Below are 17,927 nucleotides of genomic sequence, written 5' to 3'. Positions count from 1 at the left end.
AACTTTCATTTATTCATTCTCTGATTATTTACCGAGCCTGAATAAACGACATTGACCCTGTCACCATCAGGTTTGTACAGAGGCACTGAGAGAAAAACACACTGAAGATACTGAAGACACTAGAATGGATTATAAAAAATTAATAAAATGCACACATGCACACACACACACAAACATATATATATGTGTGTGTGTGTATATATATATATGACACCATGAAGGAAATAGGTGAACATATTTTAATTCTGTCTCTGAATATCAGACACTGCATTTAATAGGTTTATTCGAAGTTGAGAAGTAGTTTAACAAATAAGCCAGGGGAAGATTTTATTTTTATATAAGGTGTGATTTTGAATTTTATTTTACTAGCAATTTCAAAGACTATAATCTTAAACATTTATATTTATATTTTATGATGAGAGAGTTAGTTCCATACAAGGCCATAAATAAACACTTCTAAAACATTTCTGCTGGAGTATTCATAAATGGATAAGAAGAGTAATTATATATGTCTTTATTCTCTATAATGGGTCTAGAAGAGCCCTGAGAATAAAAAAAAAAAAATGAATGTACTTTATCTTAAATATCTATGAAATGTTTGTTTTATATATAAGACTGTTTGGAAATAAAAGACTATCATTTCAGCATGGTTATCACATCCTGACATTTTATTACATATTTTCTTCATATTTTTTGAGTAAATATCTGAATACAGAATGACCCGCCATGTTTATTTTTCAGCCCAGTGTTCCACTAGAATTCCACTTTGCTGATGGATGAATATAGAAATAGTCATTTGCAAATCACAACTCTGAACTATATTGTGTGTTCAAACCACTAATTTCAAAGTATGATAGAAACTTGGTGATTTAAAATTGTGTGAAACTACTGATAAGGAAAATATTGGTCATAGTTTCTGGAATCAAGCAATCTTCACTTATTCACGATCATTTATGTCTAATTAGGAAGCTAAAGATATCCTTCATTTTCTCATGCTCCTCCAAGATATTGGGATACATTATTTTGTATATTTTACTCTGTCACCCATTGAAATAAATTAACTGGGATCATAAGTTTAACATTGTGGAAATAGGACATATCATGTGAATGTAATTGAATTTTACCCTTGTTTACTCTTTCTCTCAAAGCTGGATTACTTGTTAGTTTTCTCTGTGGATATGCTCCAATTTTCTGATTCCCATTATTACATATGTTCAGGCTAAATATCTATTGCGATTTTGGTCAAGTGTTTGGCCTCATGTTTCCACCTGTTTCTGCTCAAGTGTTTCTGCTCCATTTTTGATATCTAGCCTACATTTAATTTTATACATATGTATTAATCCTGTATACATACTTATATAAATACATTGATATGTATACTTAATTCAGCATATATGCATACATTAAATCAAGTATATATATACACACTATACATACACTTCAGAATTTACAGTAACCACTTTTTTACAAATATCACCTTTTCCTTTAATCGTCCACTTGAGATATGAATAGTAATTATTTCTAATTGTGTTCCTCTATTATTTAGTATTATTTATCTCCTTGTTTAATAATCTCCATGTACACCTTTATTAAAATCATTGATGAAAAAGTACTGATTGAGTTTGCTAAATGCCAGTAAGATCTGTTACTCCAGTAGGGCATTACAAGAATAATCAGTAATCTTTGCATAAACTACTTAATTAGATCTGTATGTACCAAATTTAATAATGCTTTAGTATATATTGTTCCACTTTGTTAAAGACAATATTCTGAAAAGTTTGGAAAATTTCTACCTTTTCCAAAGGTGGTAGTCTGAGAATGAATACACCCAATAACCATGTTACATTGCATCTCTTTTTTTCTTTTTTTCAGAAAAATTTATTATTATTATTATTATACTTTAAGTTCTAGGGTACATGTGCATAACATGCAGGTTTGTTACATATGTATACTTGTGCGATGTTGGTGTGCTGCACCCATCAACTCGTCAGCACCCATCAACCCGTCATTTACATCAGGTATAACTCCCAATGCAATACCTCCCCCCTCCCCCCTCAATGATAGGCCCCGGTGTATGATGTTCCCCTTCCCGAGTCCAAGTGATCTCATTGTTCAGTTCCCACCTATGCGTGAGAACATGCGGTGTTTGGTTTTCTGTTCTTGTGATATTTGCTAAGAATGATGGTTTCCAGCTGCATCCATGTCCCTACAAAGGACACAAACTCATCACACCAGTTAGAATGGCAATCATTAAAAAGTCAGGAAACAATAGGTGCTGGAGAGGGTGTGGAGAAATAGGAACACTTTTACACTGTTGGTGGGACTGTAAACTAGTTCAACCATTATGGAAAACAGTATGGCGATTCCTCAAGGATCTAGAACTAGATGTACCATATGACCCAGCCATCCCATTACTGGGTATATACCCAAAGGATCATAAATCATGCTGCTATAAAGACACATGCGCACGTATGTTTATTGCGGCACTATTCACAATAGCAAAGACTTGGAATCAACTCAAATGTCCATCAGTGACAGACTGGATTAAGAAAATGTGGCACATATACACCATGGAATACTATGCAGCCATAAAAAAAAAAAAAACTCTTATTTTTAGCAAAGCTATCCTTCCTAGCAGAGATAACTTTATTTTTCTAAGTTCTCCCTCATTTGTCATAAGCAATTGAATAATTATTTTCTGTTTAAGGGTAGTAAGTTTTGTATTATAATTTATAAAATCTAACTTTTTAAACATTCTGCGTATTTTTTCAGTTGTGCAAAAGACTTAGTGACAATCTGAAATTTGGACATGATGCTGAATCTAGCAAGTTTAAATAAAATTGACACGTGCTTCTAAGTCATTTATTATACCTGTTAGGATCCGACAGCAGGCATGGTTAGAGAAATGCCAGATGTCAACACCTTTCATTTATTTTCAGAACAATAAGCACAGTTTTAAGAAAAGTCATAAATACCACAAACTGTAAAGAAACTTAAGAAAACAATGTTTTTTTAAAAAGTGATCAGTTTCAAGAATCAGTTATGTTTTGTTAGTTTTTTTGTTTTTTTTTTTCTGTCCTCAGGAACTTGCTGATTCACAGCAGCCCCAATGGTCTTTATGAACTTACAGTGTTCTATGAATATTTGTAGTGGCAGCTTTAACAACAATTAACATTGACTGTTATAATATTTCACTTTGAAAGAGGACTAACTTTGGAATAGAGAAGACAGCAGTCTAATTTTCAAAGAATAAGAACTTTAATTTCTTTGAGTGGATTAAATCTTCCCTAGACTTTTTTTTTTAATTACTGCATTCCTTATAGACAACTGTTACTTCATCTTTTCACCCCTCCACTTTTTCTTTACATTGTCTCTCTTTCAGCATATGGTTTGAATGAGCTATTCTTTCTAGCAGGCAAAGTGGTCTGGCTGGAAGTGAAGACTGAAAAAAGATAGTTTCATTCTTCCAGAAAGAAGTTATTAAAGTTATTGAAAGTCCAATTAGATATCAAGTAACTAATTTTATGTCTTTTTAATCAGGGCAAACAGCAACCCCAAACTGTGCTTATTGTAGTGTAATGTGTAAGTCCACCTGAAGAGAACATACTGGATGATAGCTGCAGGATTCTATAAAGACAGTAACTCCCAAATGCACACATAGCACATCAGCCCTAATACATACATATATCCACATCTATTTATTTGCATACATAGGTACTTAAATTTATCATCTTGCTCTGACATACATTATTACATTTTGAATCTAGAAACAGACTTGGTAAAAAAAAAAAAGAACAATTTATTTCAAAAAGACACTTTACAAAAATCAAAGCTATACAGGGAAATAAAAAGATAGTAGGTGCAATGAAGAAGTGAGTATTACGCTAGCTAGAAGAAACAAAGGCATACTGTAGTTTGTGGTTTCACAAGAGAGACAGTTTAAAATGATTACGAATATAAACTAATCCCATGATTGGAGAATACTAAAACAGAGTGGAAGTGAAGGTCATTGAAGTTAAGAAAAATAATATATTCTGATGTTTGCTTTATTCAATATTTAAAATCATTTTAGGGGTAGGTTTGTATTAAGTTAGATTAAATAGTAACATTTCTCAGAATGTTCTTTGCATCATTCCATGTTAGTATGGGAGACAAGCCACAAGAGACATTTTCTGTAAGAATTGTACTGCAAGTGACATGGTTTGGCTGTGCCCCACTCAAATCTCATCTTGAATTGTAGCTCCCATAATTCCCATGTGTTGTGGGAGGGACCCAATGAGAGGTAATTGAATCATGGGGGTGGTTCTTTCCCATGCTGTTCTCATGATAATGAGTAAGTCTCACAAGATCTGATGGTTTTATACAGGGTGGTTCCCTGCACGTGCTCTCTCTTGCCTGCTACCATGTAAGACTTGCCTTTGCTTCTCCTTTGCCTTCTGCCATAATTGTGAGGCCTCTCCAGTCATGTGGAACTGTAAGTCCATTAAACCCCTTTCCTTTATAAATTACCCAGTCTCAGGTATGTCTTCATTAGCATAATGAAAACAGACTAATACAGCAAGTAAAGAAGCAACTGTCTTCTGTCTGTGCTGGAAGGCATGTATAGCACGAGGGGTTGTTACAACTTACACACATTTATTGTTATAATTTTTCTGGGGCTCACTTATTTTTATGGTAGTAACATAGCCTACAAACCCACCATCTCCTCTAGAATTCTCTCATTCAATTTCTTGAATCCTGCTCCAGCTTCATGAAGAAGGGCTATGTGTTCTGCTGGAGGATACCCCAATTAGAAGTTGGAGGCTTGGAGGCAGTGACAGATTGACTCAGGTGGAGTCCTTTCTTGTGGATTACATACTGCAGACTGACATTTTTTCCTTGCGTTCCATATGTATGCCCATATTTTCTTATGAATTGGATGTCTTACACAGAAACAATTGCCTCAAGAAACTATGTATTCAGTCCTACAATTGTCTATTTACATTGCATATTTAAGAAGACTACATATGTTCAGTGCCACTTTTATATAATTTTATTTCCTATATAACTTTTCTATGTAACTTTTTGTAATTACAAGAAAATCTTCCCAGACAACACAATTCTAATATTGTCAGCATTGTTATATTACGTTTCACCTTTTTTAATATTTTTATAACCCCTATATATTTTCTGATATTCTATTTCTAAAATTTGATCTCCTTGACATTTTCATCTCTCCTTCCATGACCTCTTTTTAGTAGTTAATTTTTGTATGTGTTAAAAATTCAGACAGGGTAAAAGAGAACATTAAAAAATAGTCAGTGCAGTTTACCAGTTATATTTTTCAAGCCAGTAAAATTGGAATAAAATACATTTGGCTGTAGATAACTCAGTAAGGCACAGCAAATTATTTGCAGTATAACAACGTTATTGGTTGTCCTATTTGATAAAATGCTTAAATATAAGTTTTACTATCCTGTGTTAGGCATGTTTCCTCCTGCAGATAAATAATTAGCCTTACTTTAGATCAGTTTGTTTCAGACATCATGGTAATGATATATTCCTTCAACTCTAATTAATAGCACAGATAGAACCATAGAAAACATTTCATATATTCCAAAGGATACTATTTATTAGGTGTTTCAAACTTTCAATCACTTGTGAAGAACTGGCTAAACACAATTAGAGACAAGTTATTTCTTAGAAACAAATAGGATAATTAGAAGAGGTGATTGATATAACTAACAAAAGAAGTCATTAGAAAGGTTGCATTCATGTCTCCAAATGAAGGAAATTGCAGTGTGAGAGCAGTGCTGTGACTACAACACACAACTTTTAAACTAACATGTATTAATATGTTAGGTGGAGTGTTATGTAACTTACATATGTATCTCTTTTAATATAAGTAAAACATAATCTCGAACTCTGAGAATTCACATAAATTAAATGGAATGAAATGTAATTTGAGTGGTCAGTAAATTGGTATCTAGGAATAAGGTGATTACCTCAGGATTTCTAAGTATTCTTACTATAATTTTAATTCTTTTTCAAACTTTCCTTGAAATTGTTCCTTTTTGGATCACTTTCTTTTTTTTTTTTTTTTTTTTGGCTGGGGTTTCACCCTATCTTCCAGGCTGGAGTGCAATGGCACAATCTTGGCTCACTTCAACCTCCACCTCCCGGGTTCAAGTGATTCTCCTGCCTCGGCCTCCGAGTAGTTGGGATTACAGGCATCTGCCACCATGCTCGGCTAGTTTTTTGTAACTTTAGTAATGATGGGGTTTCACCATTTTGGCCAATCTGGACTCGAACTCGTGACCTTGTGATCTTCTTGCCTCAGCCTCCCAAAGTGCTGGGATTACAGGCATGAGCCACTGCGCCCAGCCACATATTTTTTTCTTTTACAAAACTAATTAGTTCACTCTTTTTGGTACTGACCCAGTTTAGATTGGTCCTAAGTAATTTGGTAATAGATACATTGTGTTTTATACACAGGCTATCTTTAAGTATTTAGGCATTTAGAAAGTTTGTTTAAAATTTTATAAATTTGCCCTCCATTTTGTTTACAACTCCCCAAAATATGTTTTGGGGTACTAATGTTTTCTCATTATTTTCTATTAGATTTATCTACTCAGTAAACAACCAACAAATATCATTTGCAGGGTGAGAAAATTTCATCAGATAAAGGAATGACACAAAAACATCTCATTTTGAACATAAACCAATATTTGGAAGCCATTACTTTTAGAAATAGATTTTCTTTAAATTTTTTATTAGTTTTTCATATGAAATTGTGATGACATTAGATAATTGTCATGATATGGTCATGGAGTTTTTTGATTCAAAAATATATTTTGTATAAAATCATTTTTTATAAATTTATTATTTAAACTTAGATTATAACCCATGATTTACAAATATATATTTTTTCACCTTTTGAGAGTATTCTTAAATAGTAAAATTAAAATCAATGAGTTATAACTCTTTGTTGCTTGAGAAAATGGACACACAGTGATAGTTAATGTATATATCCGGGAAGAAAAGTCGGGAAAGACATGACCATATTTTATTTTATTGGGAACAAATACTAGCTTTTTGGAACTTCAGTCAGAACTTTGTGTGTTTGTGTGTGTGTGTGTGTACATTGTATTTGAAGTTTTCCTCTGGTTCAGAATTATTTTATTAAGAGTTTTTGTTTGTTGGTTGATTGGATTTTATTTTTTTTTAAACTTTTGAATTCAGGGGTACATGTGCAGGTTTATTAACCCTGGTAACTTGGGTCATGCAGGTTTGTTGTACAGATGTTACCCTTAGCAGATCCACAGGGCCTATCAAAAGTGTTTACTTGCAACATGATAATTAATATTAGCAAGGAATTAATTTGCTAATAACTAATTATCCTGTGGACAGTAGTATTAAAATCTAAGCACTTTATACCAAGACTTATTTACATATAGCTGAAGTTTCAGATAGGGCAGCTAATAAACCTAAGTATAGGTAAAGTTGAATTACTTTTAAATATAACAAGGATTTTTTATTCCACATTATTCCTGACCATTAAAATACAAACTAAGGTCTAATCAATTTGGTTAAAAATTTAATTGCTAGGGTGTCCTAACACATCTACAACTATCCGATATTTGACACAACTGACAAAAACAAGTGATGGGCACAAGATTTCCTATCCAATAAATGGAGCTGAGATAATTGGCTAGCCATGTGCAGAAAATTGAAATTGGACCCCTTCCTTATACCATATAGAAAAATTAACTCAAGATGGATTAAGCCTAGTACCCATTAGTTATTTTTCCTGATCTTCTTTCCACCCTCCACCCCCAGATAGGTCCCAGTGTGTGTTGTTCCCTCTATGTCTCTATGGGTTCTCATCATTTAGCTCTAATTTATAAGTGAGAATATGTGGTGTTTTTCTGTTTTTGTGTTAGTTTGCTAAGGATAATAGTCTCCAGCTCCATCCATGTCCCTGCAAAGGACATGATGTCCTTCACTTTTTTGGCTACACAGTATTCCATGTTGTAAATGTACCACATTTTCTTTATCTAGCCTATTATTGATGGGCACATAAATTGATTCCAGTCATTGCTATTGTGAATAGTGCTACCATGAACATAATGTGTGCGTGTTTCTTTATAATACAACCTTTTACATCTCTTTGGGTATATACCCAGTAATGGGATTGCTGGTTTTAATGGTACTTCTGTTTTTAGGTCTTTGAGCATTTACTCCACTGTTTTCCACAGTGGTTAAACTAATTTACACTCTCAGCAAAAGTGCATAAGCATACCTTTTTCTCCAAAACCTTGTCAGCATCTGTTAGTTTTTGACTTTTTAGTAATAGCCATTATGACTGGTGTGAGATGGTAATTCATTGTGATTTTGATATGTATTTATCTAATGATCAGTGAAGTTCAGCTTTCTTTTCATATGATTGTTGGCCATATGTATGTCCTCTTGTGAAAACTGTCTGTTCATATCCTTCGCCAACTTTTAAATGGTGTTTCTTTTGTTTTGTTTTTGTTTTTGTAAATTTGTTTAAGTTCCTTATAGATGCTGGATATTAGACTTTGTCGGATGCATAGTTTGCAAAAATTTTCTCCCATTCTGTAGCTTCTCTGTTTCCTCTGTTGACAGTATCTTTTGCTGTGCAGAAGCTCTTAATTTTAATTACAGCCCATTTTTCAATTTTTGCTTTTGTTGCAAGTTCTTTTGGCATTTTCATCATGAAATATTTGTGCCTATGTCCTGAATGGTATTGCCTAGGTTGTCTTCCAGAAGTTTTGTAGTTTTGAGTTTTACATTTAAGTCTTTAATCCATCTTGAGTTAATTTTTCTATGTGGTATAAGGAAGGGGTCCAATTTCAATTTTCTGCACATGGCTAGCCAATTATCTCAGCTCCATTTATTGGATAGGAAATCTTGTGCCCATCACTTGTTTTTGTCAGGTGTGTCAAATATCGGATAGTTGTAGATGTGTTAGGACACCCTAGCAATTAAATTTTTAACCAAATTGATTAGACCTTAGTTTGTATTTTAATGGTCAGGAATAATGTGGAATAAAAAATCCTTGTTATATTTAAAAGTAATTCAACTTTACCTATACTTAGGTTTATTAGCTGCCCTTTGGTGCAAGAACAATATCTTACCCTTAGCAGATCCACAGGGCCTATCAAAAGTGTTTACTTGCAACATGATAATTAATATTAGCAAGGAATTAATTTGCTAATAACTAATTATCCTGTGGACAGTAGTATTAAAATCTAAGCACTTTATACCAAGACTTATTTACATATAGCTGAAGTTTCATAAATTAATATTTCAATTATCTTTGGAATTTCTCATATTGAATTCTCAGAAATAGTTAAATATAGGAACTTTTGTTTTAAAATTTCTTTTTACAACTTAGAATTTTTTTATTTCTCTGAATTGACATTGTTTTATTATTTTCTTTAAGAATTGAGACTATCCTGAATTGTTGAGCATACTTCAGCTTAATTTTCCATTACAACAAACCCTTGTTTAAGAACCAAATTTATCCTAATGTTGTCATTGTTTTTTCCATTTTCCTTTAACCTACAATTATTTTTATTTTAATTTTAGGAAAACTATAACCCTGTTTAATATCATCTCCCAAGTCAAAATCAGATAAATAAAGCAATAAAGGAAACATTAGAGAATAATGTCTTCAAATTGCCATAGATATGAAGTTTAAAAACAAGGTCAATCACAGAAGGTGTAAAACAATCATTTTGGTGAAGTTTTAGCTGTGTTGTGTGTGCCTATATATGTGATAACATTTATTAGGCTATCAATGTTAATCTCATTCAAGAAGGGGAGAGTACATTGATTTCTGAGATTCAATTTATTTCTACTTAGTAAATTAAAAGTAAGTTTATTAACTAGCAAATATTGCCTAATAACCTGAAACAGAATAAACCTTAATATTATTTATATTTTACCAACATTTAAAATATTCTGTATCTGTTGTTTGTTAAAATCTGAATATTTTGGTTTAAAAAAGGTTCTAAATTTTATTTGTAGAAAATCATAATGTGAATTTCATTTTACCAAAGTTTATGAGCAAATATTGTTGATATTTTTCAAAGGTAAAATATAGGCATTATGAAATCTAAACCAGAAAAGAAAGTATAGATTTATGTGGCTTAGTTGAATCAATGAGTCCAAAATGTAGAATTATGAGAAAATAATTAAATATTGTATTCTATGCATACAGATACTCCTTCAAATAATCAATAATTTTGGAAGATGATCATATTACACTGAAAGGTTTTTTGTTTGTTTGTTTTATTTTTTACAATTGCTTATTAAAAGGATAAGTGAGAAACTGGAGTGTATTAAGCATACAAAGGGAATTAGAAACATCAGTCTTGATTCTAACTTCATCTGTAGCTAACTGAAAATGAGAAAGAGATGTTGGGGTCACATGATTCACTTCATAGAGTTTGATATCCATTATGACACTATTTTATTTTAATATTGTAATTGAAAGATACATTTGCAGGTATTTATTTGTACATGATATTTTTGAAGTATATATACATTGTGTGGTGACTGAATCTAGCTAATTAATATATGCATTACCTTACATATTTATTAATTCTGTGGTGATTAGTATCTAAAATACAAAAGGAAAACAACCAACCTGATTAAAACAAAAGCAAAATATCTGGATAGGCATTTCTCAGAAGAAAACATATAAATGGCCAACAAGGCTATAGAATAAAATGCTCAATATCATCATGGAAATTCATATAAAAGTCATAATGAGCTATCACTTCATTTCTGTTAGAATGACTACTATAAAAAATCCAAAAACAGTGTTGGTTAGGGTATGGAGAAAAAGCACACTGTTGATAGGAATGTAAATTAGTCCCGCCTTTGTAGAACAGTATGAAATTTTCTCATAAATTTAAAATTGAGCTATCATATGATCCAGCCATCTCACTACTGAGTACACACACACACACACACACACACACACACACACACACACACACAGGCTACAAAACCAGTGTATTGAAAAGATATCCACACTCCCATGTTTATTGCAGCACTATTCACAGTAGCCAAGATCTGGAGTCAACCTGTGTCCATGAACAGGTTAATGGATAAAGAAAATGTGACATATATACACAATGGAATACTATTTAACCACAGAAAAGAAGGAAATTCTGGCATTTGTGACAAGTGTGAACTTGGAAGACATTACGTTAAGTCAAACATTCAGCCAAAGGAAGACAAGTACCACATAAACTCTCTCATATGTGGAATCTAAAAGAGTTTAACTTATTTAAGTAGACAGTAGAAGGGTAATTACAGAGGTTGGAGTGGTTGGAAATAAGATTTGAAAGATGTTCATCAAAGGATACAAAACTACAGTTAGATAGGAGGAATAAAATTTCAAGAGATCTATGATACAAAATGGTGACTTTAGTTACCAATATACTGTATTCTTGAAAAATTGCTGAGAGTGGATGTAAAATGTTCACAAATAAAATAATAACTCTGTGAGACGATGTTAGAAATTAATGTAAGTATTTCTTTTTGTCTCAAGATAGATATGTGAGCAAGGGTGATAATTGCTTTGGTGGTTGAAATGCAGATGAAGGCCATTGCCTTCTTTCAATGTTCTTCAAGAGCCTTTGAAGGGAAAGGACCAAAGTAGTATTAAAAAAAAAAAAAAAAAAGTTAAATGTATTGTCAAAAACTTCCATCATAAACTTAATATATACACTAATTTGAAAAGTTTATTTATATCTCTGAGGATTAGTTACCTCATCATAACAATATGTGGTATATAGTTGGGTTATTAGGAAGGCTGAATTAAATAATGTAAGCGACATGTCAGAAACTTAAGCTATTTTAGTACTAATACCATATTTACTTAATTTAATATTTTAATAGGTATATATCAATGAAATATTAAGCTATGTTTTAATATTTGTAAGAAAATTCTTTTATTATATTTAAAATACTAATAAAACTTATTTAATCTACAAGTTATCGCATTCCAAAAATATCACTGCAATATGAATTCAGACGGTTGACATACAAAAATTGCAACCTTCTCTAGTTGAATAAATTTCCTACAAATGTTCATCTCCTTTAATTGATGTTCATTCATGCAAGAAAATATATAACACCAGTCAAATTGCAGATGTAGTAATGAAAAAGCAAAACTGTGCTGTGAGTTTTGAACACCTCTTTAATTTGACAGTAGTTACCTGACTAGAAAGAAAATAGACAGAACTATTTACAACTGCAGAATTTGCTGCTGGTTTAAAATTGACATTGAAGGAGGCTACCCTTTGACAAACCCCCTTTGGCAACAGTGCCACCATGTCACCATAAATAATCCTGCTGGGATCAATTGCCATGCTCCCCAGGGAAAGGGTTGTCCATAATATCACAAAAAAGTAATGAGAGCAAAAGATATTCTGCTAGAACATGAGGCTTTCCTAAGCATTAAACTAACAAAGCTTGAACTAAGTCAGCCGAGAAGTACACTGTAGGAAACTGCACATCAGCAAAACATCTTGGCAGAAAACGGACATGTAGAAGTGCATGACTGTCTTATTTATTCTCCACTCTTGGGAACACTAATGTGAAAGTGACTAATATGGTGTAATAGTTCCTAGAACCAATTAATTAATCATAGCATGCCATTAATAGATACATTCCTTGGGGGAAATATTTCATGCTCAGGGAAATTAAAGCATTTTATTATGATAAAGTTTCCCTAGTCAAAAATGCTTTAAATTTATATTCTCACATTGTTAACTAAGTGGGTATGAATTTATTTTTCTGTTGTCTACAGGTGATTTCTGGAGGGAAATACTTTAAGTGTTCATGTGGAGTGGAATTAGAGCATGGCTCTTTTTGTTTGTCATCTTCTACTCTGCATTCACTGCAAATATTTTGTGGATTGATCCTACTTTCTAGATGAATATAATGGAGCTCAGAAAGCTTAAGTGATTTGCAAGTTGTGGCAGGGCTGGTAAGAGGCAGTGTTGTTTTTGTACTGCAAGTTTGGAATTGAAATCTCTTTCAACCACGCAGCTTTCTTTGTAGGGCATAATTATGACCACATCTAAAAAAATCAAATTCTGAAACAATATAGGCTATATTTTACCATATCAAGAACAGTTAATAAGGGTATATTTGAATGGCTTTGATATGTTTGCTCAGTTTAATTTTTATGGCTACATTGTGAATTATAGGCATTTTAAATTTAATTGTTTTTAAATGTAAATTTGACAAACATATTTAAAACACTTGAGTTCTCACCACATAAATGACAAGTATGTTTGGTAATACATATTTCTATTAGCTAGATTCAGTCATTCCACATGTATATATAATTTAAGACATTATATATAATTTATACAATTTTGTCTGTCAATTAAAATAATAATAAATCATGATTCAGAAATATATTCACTGATATTGGACATAATGTTTAGGAATATCAATTATGCAATTTATATTAAAAGATAAATAGCTGTCTAGCTTAAAAATAGTTATAGTATTTTTATAGCCATCTCTGGTTATCTCTGCAATTAACTCTGGATCAAATTTTCATTTCTTTATTTAACACTCAGACTACTTCAAAGAAAATCAGATATGAAATTTTGTTGAAGGCTCTATGAGGTAAACTGGGTTATGTGTGGAGAGACTTCATAGCACACCACTATGCAGGATTTATATTCAAGTACCATTCATGTATCTTCTTCCCACAATACATCTTCCTCCGTTCCCTTGATTCCTTGTTTTTTTCCAGACTTTTCCTGTACTCCCATGGAAAGACTATATTATAATATTCAAGAGGGCTTAGGAGGACAACAGATTTGTGTTGGCCCTGAATCCATCATCTACTCTGGTTAAAAAGTTTAACCTAGATTTATCCTGACAATAAAACCTACTGCATAAGGTTAAAATGGGTATTAAATAAGATGCCTTTAATGTGTTTAGCACAACATCCAACTAACTGTACTTATTGTGATAATGGTGACAAAAAGTGTCTGAAGCAAATAGAGAAGAAAAATCCTTAGTCCATTTCAAATGATCTCCATCCTTCTTTCCCCAAAGAGCATATAACATACAACACAACTAAAAATGAATTTAAAACATTTAAGATTTTTAGACGTATCTTCTGACAATATTACCATTCATAGGTTCTTCTAAAGATGGTTTCTTAAAATTATACTTTAAGTTCTGGGATACATGTGGAGAATGTGCAGGTTTGTTACATAGGTATACACTTGCCATGGTGGTTGCTGCACCCATCAATCCATCATCTACATTAGGTATTTCTCCTAATGCTATCCCTCCCCTAGACCCCCAGCCCCTGACACGCCCCAGCGTGTGATGTTCCCCTCCTTGTGTCCGTGTGTTCTCATTATTCAGCTCCCACTTATGAGTGAAAACATGCACTGTTTGATTTTCTGTTCGTGTGTTAGTTTGCTGATAATGATGGTTTCCAGCTTCATCCATATTCCTGCAAAGAACAGGAACTCGTCCTTTTTTATGGTGGCATAGTATTCCATAGTGTATATGTACCACATTATCTTTATCTAGTCTATCATTGATGGACATTTGAGTTGGTTCCAAGTCTTTGCTATTGTGAGCATTGCTGCTACAGATGTTACAAACAGCTTTATAAAGTAAGCACTCAAAATCCTGGCTAGAGCCCTGTCTTCCTCCTAGGTCATCCTCTTGAGGGTATCTTCATATTTCTTTTGCATTAGAATCCCAGATAATATACTAGTCTTCTTAATTATGTTTAACTTGATTTATCTGGCATGGTGCTTTAAGTCAGTGCATTAACTAAAAGTGCATTTCAGGGACTATTTATATCCATGTTCACTGGTTAGTAGATATGGTTGTGAGAGGTGGTTTTCTAGACAAATATGGTGCTTGAGTTTTATTGTTAATCAATTCTGATCCTACGAATTCATGCATAATATTCTGCAAGCTTTGTGGGTAAAGTTTACAATGCCTTTATAATAATGTAATGTCTTTTAAGAATAAAAATTATAAAATCATCAAAATGACCTATATGTTTTCAAACTAATATTTTTCTATTTGTTTTTAGGCTCCTACAGAAAGTATATCCATATTCTAATACACATTTACAATGATTATGTTATATTAGACATCATTGTAAGTGACTAAGGAGAAAAAGCAATATTAATACAATTTTAACTGCCATAGACTCTTTTATTGAGATGAGTTTTACAGTTCTAGTAATCAACAGAAGAATTTTAAAAGAAAAATAATTAGAATAATCTACCTTAGTTTCAGTGCCAGGCATTGATCTTGGTTCTGGCATTAGAGAGTAAGTATGATAGTTAAAAATCTCTAGTCTCATAGAATTTATATTTTAGTGGGTGAGAGAAACAATAAACTATGTTTTAGTAAAAACATACGGGACATTAGATGATTCTAAGGAGGAAAATGAAGCAGAAGAAAAACAGGGAGTGCTTGGAATATTTTTAGTGGTATGATTAAGGAAGGCAACCATTTGAGAAAACATTTGAACAAAATGATGAACAAGGTAAATTGGTGAGATATGTAGCTATCAGAAAGAACATTGCACTCATATGAAATGAGTACAGGGAAGCAAGTCTGAAAAATCTGAAAAGCAAGGCTAAGGCTTCAGCGGACCAAATGAAGGAAAAATCTCAAGAGTGATAGCAGAGAGGAAATGAGACATGGGCTATGTCAGATTGTGAAGGGGAACTTATGAGTTATTGTAAGAATCTTGGATTTTACTTTGAGTGAGATGGAAAGTAAGTAGAGAGTACTCATTGAATAATATCATCAGCACTTTGGTTTCTTTGCTGATAATTGATTGAGGTGGGCCAGTGTGAAAATAGAAAAATATGACGCCATCTAAGTAAGAGATGATGGTAGTTTGAAACATAGGGATAGATGGAGATGTAGAGGGGAAAAAATAGATTGTATGTTGTTTTGCATTAACAAGATTCCCCCATAGATTGATTGATTATTGAATGCTTAAGAAGAATTATGTATGACTTTAAATTTGTTAGACTAAACAACTGCAAAGATGGAATTATCTTAGTAAAATGGATGATACAGGTGAAAATTTCAACAGTTGTGGTTATATAAAATATAAGATATCCATTAAATATTTAATTGGAGATGTTAAATAGGTATTTGGACATATGATTCTGAAATACAAGGGAGAGGTCTAGCCCAGAAATAAACTGTTGGAAATTAACTTTTATTTGCACGAGAAACATAGATGGGAAATTAAGTGATTATAGATAGTAAAAAGTTGATACAAACAGATCATGGTTCTTGTTGAAGAAATAAATTGTTCTTGTATCAGTGTATTTCTAGATATATTGTTTTGGGGGCAAATGAAAATAACTAGCATAACAAACAGGCTATGGTTGTTATTAAATAGCATTAAACTTACTGAGTAAAACAGAAAAATATATTTGGAGTTATTATTTTATATTAAAAAGTTAAAGAACATAATTAACTTATAACTATAAACATAAATAAATTTACAGAAAATAATTTTGTTAACATTTCCTATCACATCTCTAATAGGCATTAAAAAATTGTTAACACCTATTTAATCATAATTATCTTCACAAAAGTTTTTTGAGGTTGATGGAACAGAGATTTGCAAATGAGAAAACTGAGAAAAAAATTGCATTTCCTAGAGCTACTCAACTGGTCCTGCTCCATTTTTGGAAGAGTGTTGGCAAAAAATGTAAGATAATTTTACTTAATGTCCTGATTTTACAGAGAAAAACTTGAGAGACAGAATGCTCAGTGAATTACCCACATCTCTTCCTGACCGCATTTTAAATGTCAAAACATTTGCCTTTATAAAGTCAGCTTTTCAACATGAAATATGTGGAAAATCTCACTAAAATAACAGTTTGTTTGGAAGAAAAGCAAGATTGGCTTCACATAATATAATTCTTTCAAGAAATTTGTCTCATATTTTATTTTATTCTTGATGTTAGCCATTTTTTAAAATCTTATGCAGATGATGAAGTGAACATTAAATTAGTAACACACCTGTTAAGATTAAATCAGTATACACAATTTGAGTCCTTGTCTTTAATGAGGTATATGTTTGATTTTGACAATTTTGTCAAGAGTACATACAAATAAATTTTCAAAAAAGGTCATTTTAGGCATTGGGACAAGATACTTTGAACTATAATATGTGATCCACTCAAGAAACATATTTATTCTCCCAAAACATTTGGGAGAGAATAAAGTATTCTTTAAAGAAATAAAATATTTCTATAATTATCTTTTTCATCACCGCAATGCCATTATATATTAACTAAGGCATGCAAAACCTTTGGTGTCATGTAAAGCAAAATACAGTAATTAACTTTTAAAATGCATTCTCCATTTAAGTTTAATGAATTTACTATCATGCCACTGTAATTTTGAAAAATAGAAGAGCTTGAAAATAATTTAAAAGGGTTTTTGCATTTAAATTTAAATACAGTTACTTAAGACTAATGATGAGAAAGACAACTGAAATCCTTCTTATTAACGACTATATGGATATAAGTATAGGCAGATATTTGAGAGAGGATTTACTGGTCACGTTTTTTTCTTTAGTACCGTAACTCATTTCCTAAAGTCCCTATTTCCAGTGAATGACTTTGTGAAAAGTTTTAGGGAGCACTGGACATTCTTTGCTCTCAGATATTCTGGCAAGTTAACAGAACGTAAGCTTGAGTGAGTTTATTCTACATAAAAGGATATCTATATATATATGTGTGTGTGTGTATGGATGCACAAATATACACATATATAAAACCAAATTGAACTTTTTCTTTTTATCTGTAAACTTGAACTATATTAAAACAAGAACAGTAACTTTCCAAGCCACGAATTTCCATGGAAGA

Source organism: Colobus angolensis, unplaced genomic scaffold (assembly GCF_000951035.1).
Source record: "Colobus angolensis palliatus isolate OR3802 unplaced genomic scaffold, Cang.pa_1.0 Scaffold132, whole genome shotgun sequence".
Lineage (NCBI taxonomy): Eukaryota > Metazoa > Chordata > Mammalia > Primates > Cercopithecidae > Colobus > Colobus angolensis.
Note: the sequence above shows the minus strand (reverse complement) of the source record.